Source organism: Larus michahellis, chromosome 1 (genome assembly GCF_964199755.1).
Source record: "Larus michahellis chromosome 1, bLarMic1.1, whole genome shotgun sequence".
In the NCBI taxonomy this organism is placed as follows: domain Eukaryota; kingdom Metazoa; phylum Chordata; class Aves; order Charadriiformes; family Laridae; genus Larus; species Larus michahellis.
Genome location: NC_133896.1, coordinates 196,014,987 through 196,029,652, shown reverse-complemented (window position 1 = coordinate 196,029,652; position 14,666 = coordinate 196,014,987). Strand labels below are relative to the sequence as shown.

The 14,666-nt window shown below is 40.2% G+C and overlaps 1 protein-coding gene across 3 annotated transcripts in view; it reads right to left on the bottom strand.

Annotated features, from left to right (window-relative positions):
* DCLK1 (doublecortin like kinase 1) overlaps positions 1 to 14,666 on the bottom strand; it is a 251,623-nt gene that overhangs the window by 125,569 nt on the left and 111,388 nt on the right. The window lies entirely within an intron of this gene.

Here is a 14,666-nt window from a genome sequence, read left to right as displayed (position 1 = left end):
AGAATTAAATGTAGTTATTTCAGCAAAATCTCCTGTACAGGGAATGAAACGCATATGGGTGAACTGAGTCTCCATCACACACCCTTCATCTTCACCGGCAGAGTCTATGTGCACTCTCTTTGAAGGCACCAAGCTGAACACTCAGGTGAGCTGGGAATGATTCTTCTAGAACTGAGTAAAAGAATAATCCCCTTCTAGTCACAAATATGAACAGTCAGGATTACGTTGGTGTAGTTTTTTTGTCCATCCATGAGATTTCCTTACAACAGCTTTTAGTTCACAAGGCACTACTTAACAGCTTAATGTTTACTCTTATATGATTATTTTTACTAACATTCTTAAAGAAAAATCAGTAACTTTCCAAAAACCTGATTTCAGACTTACTAATCCAGTTTTAACAAATTTTAAAAACAAATTAGGTATCAGACTACCTTTAAAAAACCAAAGACACTCAGTAAACAATATTCTAACCTCTTTCTGCTTCTCCTTTACCAGAAGATTTTAAAAGGCTATGTTTGCTTATTTTTTATATAATTTTTTGTAAATAAATAGTGCACTAATGTTTGAAGAGGATAATTTCACAAATAGAGTTTCAAGTCAACAGTGTACAGACAGGAAAGTAACACATAAAGAATTTCTAAAAATCGCCAAAATACTTGAGAACAGTCCAGCTGAACCAGACCCTCATAAAAAGCGGGGGGAGGGAGGGGGAAAGACGGCATTTCAAGCCTACAAAAACACAAGTGAAAGAATTAGCTAATGAGATTAGACAGACTTTGGCATAAAAACAAGCACCCCCCAACCTGCAGTGACTGCTGTCTAGGGGTTATAAAATTCATATCATGCTTCCCGGAAACATGCCTGAAGGCTTTGGCATCTACAACAGTTATAAGCCTCTATGCTAGAAAAGCCTTAAGGAAGAAAAATAGTGGCACATGTCGTGACTTGCTTGCAGAGTCAGATCCGTCATTAAAACTATTTTAAAAGTAGAAGAGTAGCACGTGAAAAAAGAGGAAATCGAGAGAAGAAGAACTAGATGAAATAAATATCCAAAAAAGAGACAAAGGTAATCCCCAAATTATCCTTTCCTTAGGCAAGACACATAATTTTAAATTCAGGTCCACCACAGCCCTGTTCCTATCACCATTGTCATCTTAACACCACACAGTACCTGAACACCAACATTAAAAATGTAAATATTTGATGGAGCTTTTTACCACGTTCCTACTCAGTTTATGTTCTATTAGTGTATCAGCCTCAGCAACCTTTATATAAACTCATTTACTTCCCATCTTTTCTTTTTTCTGTCCACAAGACATATCCTGCCTATCTTCCCACCCCATACTCCCACCAAGCTTCAAACATCCCTTCAGTCAAGTTCCTCTAAAATTGCCACCTCTCCCACAGGATGAACAAAACTATTCATTTGCTGAATGACATTAAAAATCCTGTGATTTCCTGTTTGCCTCCCAAGTTTGCTACACTTCTGGGGAGTGATAACCTTTACATTTGTGTTTATACTAAGTAGAGTATTAGAACTGAAGAAATAATACGCGACCCTAGGCACAAAGTCGAGCTATTGTGACAACAAGCATGAATGAAAATTAAAATCATACTTGAATCAAGAAATCGTATGGATTTTATAAAACTCAAAAATGCTGGGCTCTGCCCAGTTAACAGGGTTTCATTCCAGCCTAAACAAGACATTAAAGTGGAGGTAGCAACACCTAACCAGGCTCAGCTATGCCAATATTTAAAGCATTTCAGGTTCAATCGTTACAATTTATATGCAAATAAGAAATAAAATAAGATTAGCACAATAGAAAAATAATTTGTACTTAGATACCCTTGTTTTTAATAAACTTTACACTTACAATTTAAAGTGTTCTTATGCTTGCCTCTTTTCTCCATGGTCTCAGTTCCCTACGCTGTAGGTAAAACTACATACACTTATTACAGTTTTTCTAGCCTCCTGAGATCTTATTACTTCGGGAATTATAATTCTAGCTCCTGGAAAGCTCATAGCAAGAGCGTAAGTCCCCTCCAAACCCATCCTGCTCCTGAATAATATGTTTTCAGGTTTCCAGTATCTTTTTATATTATTTATTGGAAGCCTTGAGATGTCCTTCACTGTCTGCTTTCTCCATCCTTTCCGTCTCAGCATCCCTGGCCCGCTCCGCTCCCCAGCTCACACTCCTCAGAGGTTACACTTGAAGGGTCCTTCCAGAAGGAATCTAACAAATACACAGCACCCCCTTCCAGACTTTTTCAGAGAGAAATCTGCAAGCACTTTCTATTCACACTCAGTCATCAACTAAGCAAGAGGACCTGCTTTGTATTACCCATTTACACTTCTGGAGAACACAGCTCCTCAAAAGTTATGGTTTTGAAGATCAAGGATTTGTATCACCCGTATTGGCCTGTGCCAGTACTTAAGAGGCCAGTGTGCTCTGTTGCATGGGATCAGTTTTAAAATTAGTCAGTTTTTTAAAAGATGAATTACAAAAGCCTCCCCAAACATTTTTGTTGTTACCAATTCATCTTCTTCTTTTTCAAAAATATGTTTTTATCTTCTATATTCTACCAGGATGCTTCTCACAGTGGGGAAAATAAAGTCTACGCAGGAGCAGTCAAACGTAGACCTTAAATATAAAGAAATTCTGAAAACATAAATGTTTTCTACCACGCACTTGATATACTGTGACACTTGTAAACAAAAAACATTCTGGGAAACAGGTGATATTTAAAGGTAATGGTGTCTCTCTTACACTCTGTAGGGGAATGAATAAATAACAGTAACATTACCAGAGACCACGGAGTCTTAGGCATTACAATCCTTTGCATCGGTGGTGAGAAAGGCGATGAGCACCAGCAAAGAAAGTCAATCACTAGTACAGGCTTCGGGCAATACCACATCACATAAAAAAGACCTGCTGACCTGTACATACTCAATGCAAAACAGAGGAGAGGCAGAAGAATTTGTCATGCCCAAACTCACCTGAGCAAGTCGTACAGGCTGAAGCCTGGATCCTCCTCAAATCCTTGTCCTAGTAAACAACTTAAGAATCTCACATGCCCTTCCAGTGGGAAATGCAGGCATCTGCCTAGGAAGAACCCCAGATTATTTCCTATCTCAGACGCTGGTCCTGCGTTTTCACTGAAGCCCAGAGGGGACACGGGGACTCAGCCGGACCAGGCACCCACAGCTGCCGGGGGAGCACGAAGCAGATCAGCTGAACTGCCCCAGGAGCAGAACAGGGAGCAGAAAAGCAAACTTGGCTTCCAGCCCAGGATGAGGACTGGCTTTGCACCGTAGCACAGACACTACAGGCACCTTTTGGAGGACAGATGACCCCAGAGTAAGAACAGCAGCTTATAGGGCCATTACTTGGTTTTATTCTCTCATCAGAAATGAGAAAGAGCCATCAGCGGTGGTGTGGAGGAGACACAAAGGGAGGGAGAGAGGGAAGGGGGAACAGAGGGAAAAAGAGAGGGAAAGGTAGAGGGGAAGAGACGGAGAGGGAGAAGGGAGGGGAGGGGAAGGAGGGAGGAATGGACAGAGGGACTGAATCAATCCTTTCTCTAAAAGCATGAAATCAAAGCTATAGATGAAATAACCTCTTATAATTGCTGTATTCTGGCTATAGTGGGGTCAGGGACCTTTTTGAATTAATGTTTTAAAACAAACACACACAAAAAATACCCCAGAACAAAGTCTTTGTATACGTCAGTCACAGCAAATCATATACTTTCCTATTGCTTTAAAGTTGACCACATATCAAGTTAATACCGACTCTGGAATTTTTAAATAAAAAAGAATCAGAAACTCAAGTTTTCCTCTGCATTCAGGAATAGCTCACAGCACCAGCACAGTATTCCACCACCACCATGATTACTAATCCTTACATTTTTGTTACAATTTTCATAATGCTAGGTTCTTGGACAGAAAAGGAGGAGGGAAATGTTCTGTTTGTTTGTCTTCTTTTAGCAACAACAACTTAATTAGACTCAAAGCTGAAAGCTATTTTGGATGAGCAACCAGAATACCTCAAGCTGGGGTGCCCTCAGGCACCATGGCTGCTGGAGAGCTGGAAAGAAAGTGAGGACGAAGAAATGAGGTGGTAAAGCAAAAAAGATGCAGAAGGAAAACTCAAACGATAAGTGGGTATAGGACTTTGCTGAAAAGAAAAAGAGAAAGGAATGATGGCAAATGGAAAACATGAGGTGTAAAGGAAGGAGGAGACGTGGGCTACAAAGCAGGAGCACGCATGGAGGGCAAGAGAGGGGTAATTGAGGCTGGTGTGGAAAGAGCAGCGCAAAGGAGGGGACAGGCAGAGAGTCGGTGGCAAGTGCCTTCTAGACTTCATCCCATAGCCAGCCAGCTGGGAAGTTTTAAAATTATTTTAAAGTAGCCTTTTCGAACCTGAAACAATCTCTTGTTGAGCTTGATTATCGTTTCTCTAATGGTGAAAAAATAAATAGATTTATCCTTGGAAACACCTCAGTGTTTAAATGACTCATGATTTTAGGACTCTGACTCACTAATTTTGTGTCAAGTTTTATGAGTTTTATTACGGACCTGTTTTTCATTTTCCTGATACTTTTGGTTCGCTCACCCTCAATGTTTAATTCCTTGGCAGGTCTCTCTAGTTTTTCGTATGTTGAAGGAGCTCTCTATACCTCTGTTTTACTATTTTTCTCCTTTTTTCTTTCCCCTTTGAGTGATTTTTCCAATAAAACAAAGCCCCTCCTTGTTTTAAGATACAAATTGATTTTTATTGATGTTTTCCCTCAACTTTCCTCCTTAACCAAACTATATTTTCCACTAACCACCACCTCTGCCACACTTATTTTACCCAATTCCCCACTCTTTGTCCATTGCTTCATGGAGGAACATCTCGGATTAGATCTTGAACTGATTTCAGTTCAAGATCTGGGCTGCATAGGGAAGAGTGTGGCCAGTAGGTCCAGGGAGGTCATTCTCCCCCTCTGCTTTGCACTGGTGAGGCCACACCTGGAATACTGCGTCCAGTTCTGGGCTCCCCAATTCAAGAGGGACAGGGAACTACTGGAGCGGGTCCAGCGCAGGGCAACAAAGATGATTGAGGGACTGGAGCATCTCCCTTATGAGGAAAGGCTGAGAGAGCTGGGACTCTTTAGCCTGGAGAAGAGAAGGCTGAGGGGAGACCTTATTATGGCATACAAGTATCTAAAGGGTGGGTTGAAGGAGGACGGTGCCAGACTCTTTTCATTGGTTCCCAGTGACAGGACGAGGGGCAATGGGCACAAGCTAGAACATAGGAAGTTCCGTTCAAATACACAGAAAAACTTCTTTACAGTGAGGGTGACAGAGCACTGGAACAGGCTGCCCAGGGAGGTTGTGGAGTCCCCTTCTCTGGAGACTTTCAAGACTTGCCTGGACGCAGTCCTGAGTACTGTGCTCTAGGCAATCCTGCTCTAGCAGGGGAATTGGACTAGATGATCTCTAGAGGTCCCTTCCAACTCTGAAGATTCTGTGATTCACTGCCATCTACCACTGGCAGTCAGTAAGAAGTCTTGTGACAGCTATGGATTTTCCTCAGAGCTTATAAATCCACACAAGTTGTTTGTATAGGTATTAACATAGTCTTGTTTAACTTTATAATCCTATCAGAATTACAGGAACAGAAGAGACCTTCTACATTACTACATCTATTTCCTGCCGCTTCCCATACTAGTTTTCTCAATGCTTTGTTCAGTTTTGTAATATATTCCTTACTGTGTGGAGCTTCCCTTAGCAGAAAGACCAGTAAAACAACCAACTGTTACTCATCCAGAAGGATTTAACGGCTTCAGGAAAATCAGAAATTAATCATTCCATAATGACGTAGTTGCTCTTTAGGTCATAGCTGTGAAATGAGAAATCCAAACATATCAATAAGGCTTTCAGAAAGGGGAATGAAAAATACTCATTGTTTCTAAATAAATTTGGTATCAAGCCTGTTTTTTTTTTAATTATTATTATTTGTTCTTGAGGAACCTCAGCCACCCCCATTCTGTGTGGACTATGGGATAACAGCAAGAAATACTCTTTCTGAGAGAAAGGAATTAGACCTCAGCAGGAATTCACAGAGCATTACATTCGAGTATTTTCTTCAGGTTTAAGGCAAGTCTATTTCCCTTCCTGTTGGCTCAGGCTCTGAGGCTTTTATTCATGCCCTTTCACATTTATCTGTCGTTACACACATGCCACTTCTTGAGATCCAGTCATCTACAGAAAATATAATTTATCATCAGCATATATGTACTTCCTCTCTCAGCTTCTGATCCAAGTTCTCTCCTCAGGTGGTGGCTTAGCTGAAGGCATTGGGAGGTATCTGCTACACATTCCTGAAGTTGAACGGCACTGAATTCATTCTTTTCTGTCAGAGTGAAATCTCCATGGTGACAACTGCATCATCAAGCTGTGAGAGCTTTTCAGTGAAGAAAAGCATTTTATCATGAGATTCTCATTACAAGAGTGCCCTCTGTAAATGAAGAGGAGATGTTACCGTAGGGGTTTCTGTAAATGAAGAGGAGATGCTACTCTAGGGGTTGAAACTGGCTGAAGTTACATGGCAACACTGCCTTTACCAACCTGTTTGTGAAGCCACGTTGCAGATTAACACCTCTGAAACAGTATGTGTGTCCCCCCAAATTAGATGAACACAAGACACCAGCATAGTTAGAAACATGAGAGTTTTTGTACTCAGATCCAGCAGAAACAGCTTGCTATCCTGCTGCCTGACAGGAGCAGATGGCCAGCACCCTTGGGCCCAGGGGACCATGCTTTGCCCCACACACACCTTCCTCCTCACCTGCCTGTTGATCAGCTCCGGGTCAGGACTGACCCCTCTGCATTTTGTTCCCTCTGACACCAATACAGAGGTTCCTCTATTAATTTAATTGTTGAAGATGTAGTATCAGACTACTTCTACAACTTGTGTATTCATCAACATCTGTTCTGTGCTATACACAACTTGGCCTTTATGATCTTTATCCAGCTAAAATTTGGCAAATAAATCCCTAGGAATTAAGTTTCTGTTTCCCTCAGTTGAAATAGTATTTCTATCCTGGTCAGTATGAGCTTTTCATAAGGACAAGAAAACCTTTCCACTCTATGCTTTATACACTAATCTTACTATCCTCTGTTTTGTTTTTCTGTGTTGCACTAAATGATGGTATGCTTGAAAGAAAATCAATCTAAATTAAGATCCCAGGTTTTGCAATTACGCCATCACCACCTTCTTGAAGAACATGTTTAATTTGTGACAAGTCTTTTTAAAAACTTTCTAATTAATCTTCTAAAATTCAGACAAAGATAATAGAAACCTGGCAGTTGAATTCTCTGAAACTACTATACCTGGGCCTGAAACATTAGGTGAGACCTGAACAATTTCTGTTTTAGAGTGAAACTAATGTAGTAAACAAGCTCCTTTGCTACAGAATTTGAGGAGAGCGGGGGATATTTCCCAACAGGGAACCCATGGGCTTATGCATGAATGCAATGCTGAGAAGCCCTAACATTCAGTTTCATGAAAGGTTTCTCTGTGGGAACCACTAACATGGCCAGTTCAAACTCCTCCGGTCAAAAACTGCTTCATGGCAGACAGGATAAGAGCAGTGCGAACACGGCTCCTATCCACACCCAAAAGTGACTCCTCGAATATTACCTTTCTTTGACAGATGCACAAATGCACAATCATGCTGACTAGCTTTTGTGGAGCAAGATAACGCACAGTCACATGGGAGAGAGGAAAAACGCACAGACGGCATCATCAAGCCTAGAGTGGGCATCTCCTCCCTTCACCTACTTTTGCATCTCCTGCACCAAATATAAACTTGCTGCCCTCCAGTTTTCTAACCAGCTCATTGCTTCTTTTGTCCCCTCACTCCACTATTCAAACCCCGCAGTGTACCAGAATTTCATTTCCTTCGCACCTCTTCTGAAGGTCTCCAGCGCTGACCCCTGTTCTTGCAGCCACCTCTAACTTAAAACGCTACTGTCACCCTCTCACTTCAGTTCTGTCTTCTAAACTCGTCTCTCTACATCACACACCACAACAACATATCTTGCCTAAGGCAACTGCCACTTCTTCTTCTACCAGCCTCCATTTTCTCCCCTACATACAAATTCTTAAAGCACGCTTTTTCCATTCCCTCTATACCATGGCTATAACAGGCTGGCAACACAATGTAATTCTCCTCCCACATCCTCCTCTTCAGCACCCTCTGAAGAGCACCAGAGGCACTAAGTTGTGGCTCTTTACAATCTCTCCATCACTTCACTAAGGAGAGTATTTGCAAATTCAACACAAGCCTCTCTCTGAAACGCTTTTTACTCATTCTCAATTTAACTCAAATTTATCAGCACCACATAATTTCTGCAGAAATCTCCCTTCTGGTTTTCATGGTACCACATTTAGCTATTCTCCTGCTTGCAAAGGCCGCAATCAATGCATTTCTTTGCAGCTTCAAACCACTCTTTCATTTCTGGAGTAGCATAATTTTGGGCTCCTTCCTCTTATTCTCCACTATGATGTCCTTGATTACAGTCATCAGGAAACTCCAGACCTTCTGTACGTCCAACTTCAGAGCCTACTATATAAGCTGTAAAACTCTACTGGCTTCCCAAGTCCATAATCTTAGCGTCTTCCTCTTTTTCTTTCCGTCCTAAATTTAGGATACTACTTTGCCCCTTAACTCTCTATATAAAAGGGGTCTCAAATACTTTGCTACTATTATTGAAACCTTAACTTAATATGCCTCTTTAACTATCCAGCTCCTGCCTTGTAGTGTGCCAGTCCATCCAAAGCAACTAAAAGTAGGCATTTCAGAGGAGTATTTCAGATCTTGCAGTTATCAGATGTGAGGTGAATAAACACCTTTACTACCTTCATCCAACCCTCTAATGGTCGAAGACCAATGAAGCATGAGCTTTTGCCCTTGCAAAACTGGAGTACGCTGCAGGTTCACGCTATCTACAGAAAAACACAACTCCACTGAGAGTTTCTTCAGAGCCTCTTTTATCTCTGCTATATCTGTTTTAAGAGTGACTATCATACACAACTTATATTGGAGAAACCTGGATCTGTACAGTTTACATAGCAAGCAATAATTTTTCATCATATTTTATGCCTTTTATCTTTATAGTTGATGTTTATTTGGTAGCCAATATGGACTCAACAAAGATCTTGAGTTATCCACAAACTGGCTCATCTTCCTTTTTGGGCACTGCCTTCCCCAAGGTATTGACAGATGCCATTATTTAGTCAGAATCCAAGGTTTGTGTGCTGCAGAGATTTTGCTATCTAAAAAGGACTACATGAGATGAGCTGAAGAAGGAGAACATCCCAGTAAGAACATCATACTGGTACTTCTTTATATGGATACTCATACTCAAGGTCCCTAAACTTACTCAACTCAAAAGCAACATCCCAGGATTAAAAATAGTTTAAGAATTCTGAATAGTATATTTTAGCTCTGCTTCTTTTGGGGCTTCAAAAGTTTTACTGTTTGGCATTTCCGACAAAATGAGAATTTGCATTTCCAGCCAGGTATATCCTATGTTTTGGTTGGAAGTACTTTGTGGCATTGGCTACTCCTTAAACTACTGGAAAGCGTCTAGAAAATCTCAAACAGTAACAGACAAGCAATGACTTGCATACAACAGGTCACGCTTGATCCACCCCCTCCCAGAGTCAACAAAAAGATGGCAATTTGCTCCAAGTTCTGAATCAGAGCCGTATCCTATTGTTTTGTGGTCCAACAGGTGGCCCAGAGCATTTTCTTGGCAGACAAGAGGCTGCTAGAGCATAAAGCAAGGCAAAAGCAGCTGTGTGTCCTCTACTGTCTGCCACAGGGTGACACAGAAAGTGGGATTAGGCATTATTATTGCCTCTTGTATTATTTCTACTGAGAAAGGATAGAGGGATGCTTTCTTTCCCCAGCCGCTCTGCTCAGTAACACCTGGAAGCAGCAGCTGCCCAGGTATCTGTATGTTGCAGCACAAGTCAGAACTACTCCCACAGCCAGGGAATGCCAACACCATAGGTGTTATCTCAAAAACAATTGCATTATTATTAATAATATTATTTAACATTATATTTAAGTTAATAATTTATTTAATTTTAAATATTTTTTATTTTGTATTAATAATAAAACAGATAAAGCTGAACTATTGGATAGATTATTCAGGCAAGTAAGCAGGAAGGCATACTTATGAGCAATTCAAGGACTGCGTCAATTTCTAAGCAGTGTTTTTGGCAAAGAAACAGGAAAGTGAACCTTCAGGTTCAGAAGTCCAGCTGGATGAAGCGGGATGTCCATCTGTCACAAGCGCATCCCCAAGCATTTTTTTTCCCCTGTCAAATACACAGTGCATATTCCTACACCACAATTAAAAGGGAGACAACTTTGCAGCCCCAGAGCTCAACCTTGCTCATAAAAGTCAAGCACACACTTCAGCTAAACATTTCTCCTAAATAATGCATCACTTGGCCACATCAACTACTGTCGTCTTTTGCATCGAAGGACACTGAATCCTGCTAGTCACCGTTAAAATACACTCCTGTTAATCCCACAGTAATTGCACAACAAATCAGCATGCTTGTGATGGACAATTCAAACTGCAGAACAAAGCTTGTAAAGGGACAGAGAGGAAAAAACTCCTCGCACATTTAAAATAAATTATCGTTAAACAGAGCATGGTTTTTCGGCACAACCAAGCATTGAGAGAATGGCTGATTTAACAGCAGAAGATATAATTAACGGGCCAATGGAAAAACAGTTGAGACTGACAGCAGAGTTCAACTACAGTTGGATTAATTTTTTTTTCTCTGCCGTATTCATACATTTTCCTGTTTCAGCTGCAATACAACACTACCGTTTAGTGGTCAGACACACAAAGTGCGGACTCCAGCAGCCCTCCTGTATTTTTGTCCAAACAGATGGCAACTGGTTTAGGAGTAAATAGTGTACTCACAGAATCTTAAGAACCACGATCTTACTCTAATTTGTGATGGCTAAGCAGAATAAAATGTCTTCTAATTTGCGTGCTTGAGTAAAGCCTTGTCAGAAGTACTAAAATAGTTTCAAAGACTAGGTAAATAAAACTGAAACATATTACAAGCTATTACCAGGAAAAATATGATACTCTCTCCTGCAACTTTGTGGACTTCTTTTGAAAAGTATCTGAATTTCAGAACGCGTATGTACAAGGGAAACAATTTACACAGCTATACAAGCTGTCCTTTGCTGAAAGAGATAAATGCAGTAGCATGCCCTTGTGAGTTTTTTATTTCATGATAATTACTGAATTCTACCATTAAATATTCAGGAATAGAAAAATTAAGCACAGAACATGTTGCCCATGATCTAACGAGCGCAGAATCCTAAGGAACCTTATTCATCCACTTAGACTATTATGGCTAATATCCTCCATGTCAAGATGGTGTTTAGTTTCACTTATTTGCCATTCAAATCATAGTACTCCTGCAGCTGGACTTCAACAAAAGCTGCTGGTTTCAGAGCAGTCTTTTAAAGCATATTAAGCACTTGTCAGTGTGTTCTTCAAAAAGCAGCGACAGTTGTTGGTTGAAGAAGGTCTTTGTATGACAAAACCTCTTATAAACAAAAAACCTACAATTTGAAGGCCATGTAGTAGAAAACCCAAGTGTCTTTTTGACCATCAATCATGCTACAAATGAAAATGCTGTTTTTTTTCATTGGTTGGGATATTACTTTTTAGGATACCATGCCAGATTTATGAAAAAAATAAAATACACAGCTTTGTTACGTTTGCAATCAATAGCAGAGCGCTGGACCAGATCCTCATGTCTGTGTGTAAAGTTTCTAAAATAAGCAAGAAGTATCAATCATGACTTTTCATTGTTCACGTTTCATGTCAAATTTTAGCTAATGATTTATTCCTAGTCTTTTAGTTGCTTAGAGCAGGTAAATGAGGGGGCAGAGATCAGCTAGGTGAAATTAATTCATTCCAAAGAAAAATGCAGTCAGGTGCCAATTTCTGGGAATTATAACTACAGGTTTGGAGATAAGAAGGAAATGTCTTTTTAAAGTACAGATAAAAATATTTTTCAGAGTAAGCTTCTAGCGCTACATGAAATTAAACATTGTACTCAGTCATGCTCACTGTGTTTAATAAATGCATTATATTGACCTATTTCCTCACAAGGCAATTAGTGGGTCTGCTATTTCTGAAGTAGTTTTAATGTATTTCTGCCCAAATCTTGCAAAATTGGATTTTATCCATAAATCTCAAAAATAAGGGACACGATCAAAATCTGCTTTTTCCAAATACTTGCAAATCAGTAAAGCCTTGTGATTGCAATTTCTCCTTGAATTCAATATAATTTTTCAACCAAAGACACCCTCATCATTTTACGTGAAAGTGCGGAATACTGTTATTTCCATTTTCAATTAAGAGATCTATCAAACACATGCTATACAGCAAGTATGAGCCCTGGAATTAACTCTTAGAGCAGAAGCACTTCATTCATTTTTCACCAGAGTCCGCTATGTATTTTTCTAGAGGTTTGCTTATTTTTGCAAAGTTTTGCTCAGCAGGAAGCCATAAGCTGGGTCCTGCTCTGCTTGCCTGGCCAGATGCTGCTCTCTACCTTCCCAGCTGGGAATTGTGGCAGCAAGCTGCAATCGCTTTTTGAGACACGGAGAGATCACACAGTCTTCCCTTGGAGACTGCAGGAGACACAGTTTATCTGGGAATTGGTCTGAATAAAATTTACTAGTTGTCTGGATCCAAATCCAGATGGAAATGTCTTTGTAATTTTGCTTTAGATACTAAAAATCCCTCTACAACAGAAATTTTATTATATACAACACTGACTGATACACAAAAAGGTCAAAGTTATAGTCTACACACCATTATGAAAGCATCCAAGTGAGAGACTACCATGTCATCAGGTCCACCTGGTGGCATTCAAAGAGGCAGTTTCTGCAAAGCCCCCCAGAAACAAAGATTTCCTTTAGTTTGGACTGCTCTTTGGATTCAGAGCAAACTGCCTTACAGTATGTCTTTGTCAAATGTGGGAATATTTCTGGCTTTCTTGTTCTTGTGAGAGAGAGAGTGTGGACTGCAGAAGCAGGTAGAAACATGGAACTTGTAAGAGCTATTAATATCCGCACGGACCCTATCACGCCTCGTGCCTGCAGCAGAACCAGATTTCGACCTGGGATTCTAGTAGCAGATGGACTGTGCAATAACATATAACTACCCAAACGCTATTTAGAGCGTGTATTAGGGATGGGAGACTTATTTTTCCTTCTTTGAAAGCATTTCAATTCCAAAATCCCAGTGCTACAATGCAGGCATCACCTTAATGTCCATGACACAATGTTCTCATGTTAACTTACTGACTAATGGTGGACTCTGGTGATAATGCTGTAAACTGCATTTCTTTCAGGTATAATCATTAATAAAAAGCGTGCGGGACAGCACTCCACCGTATACCGTCTGGAAGGTAACTGAGATGTATGATGCCTTCTGGCTAGATACACACGCGAAGTTAAGGCTCAGCATGCAACACTGAAAAAGAGCGACATGGTTGACTTCTAAAAAAAAAAGGAGGAAAAGGGAAAACAGATGTCAAGGTTTCAACAAGTCATTGCACACTGCAGCTGGAACCAGTACAAAACCAACACAAGTACGCTGATAATGTAGCATTTCATGTAACGATAAGGGCAATAAAAGAGCAGAAAATGCAAAACCTCAAATGGCTGAACACCTTCCCCAAATTCCAGAGGGTCAGTTGGGCTGAACAATAATAGTGATCCTTTCAATAACCAGATCAACTGATTCAACTATTAAAGCTCTTTATGCTCAAGAAAAGTGAAAATTGAGAGATTCTCTTCTAAATGCTGAATACGGACAATAAATCTAAAGTCCAATCCAAACAGACATTCAGATGCACGCTATCTCATCACCATCACTCTTGAAACTATTTGGCAATAGTTTCCATTATTACAACAGATGTTAACAAGATGGATAGAGAACATATTAAATAAACATTGATATTAATATATAAGTATCTAACTAGCAAAGCCACTGTTCAAATTATATACTTCCCCAAGAGCATTTCTTGGGAAATTAATCAGAGAGTTTGTCTCGCTAGTAAATGCTATAAATTCAAGGTATTTTCATTAATAGAGACTGTGTCCTTCAGAAAAATAGCTAAGCAATGTAAACAGGGTCTACGTGTGTAATCTGTAACTGGACTCCGGTGGAGCAATTCTCGTAACCGGAATGCTTTTCTCACTGGGCTTTGCTTCTTAGGACAGAGCAGCAAAGGTAGGAAACGTGCAGAGAGAATTTAACTTCCCAAAATTTACAACGTGAAAAAGTTCAAAAGCTTAAGGATGAAGAAAGAGCAGACACAAGCAATAATCACTGAAGTCTGGAATTTTAAGCCCAGCTCTGTGGAAGAGACACTTTGGTCAGAACAGTGTCTCCAGTACGCAGGCAGGCTGGTTACAACCGTTAAGATTTCTGAAGCACGCTGAACATGGAGATTGCTTTCTCATGTCAGTGTTTCTTTCTGGAATGCAGATACTTGCTTTTTTCCCCCGTAAGTCTTTCAGTACAGCAAGTTCTGGGACATTAAGAAATC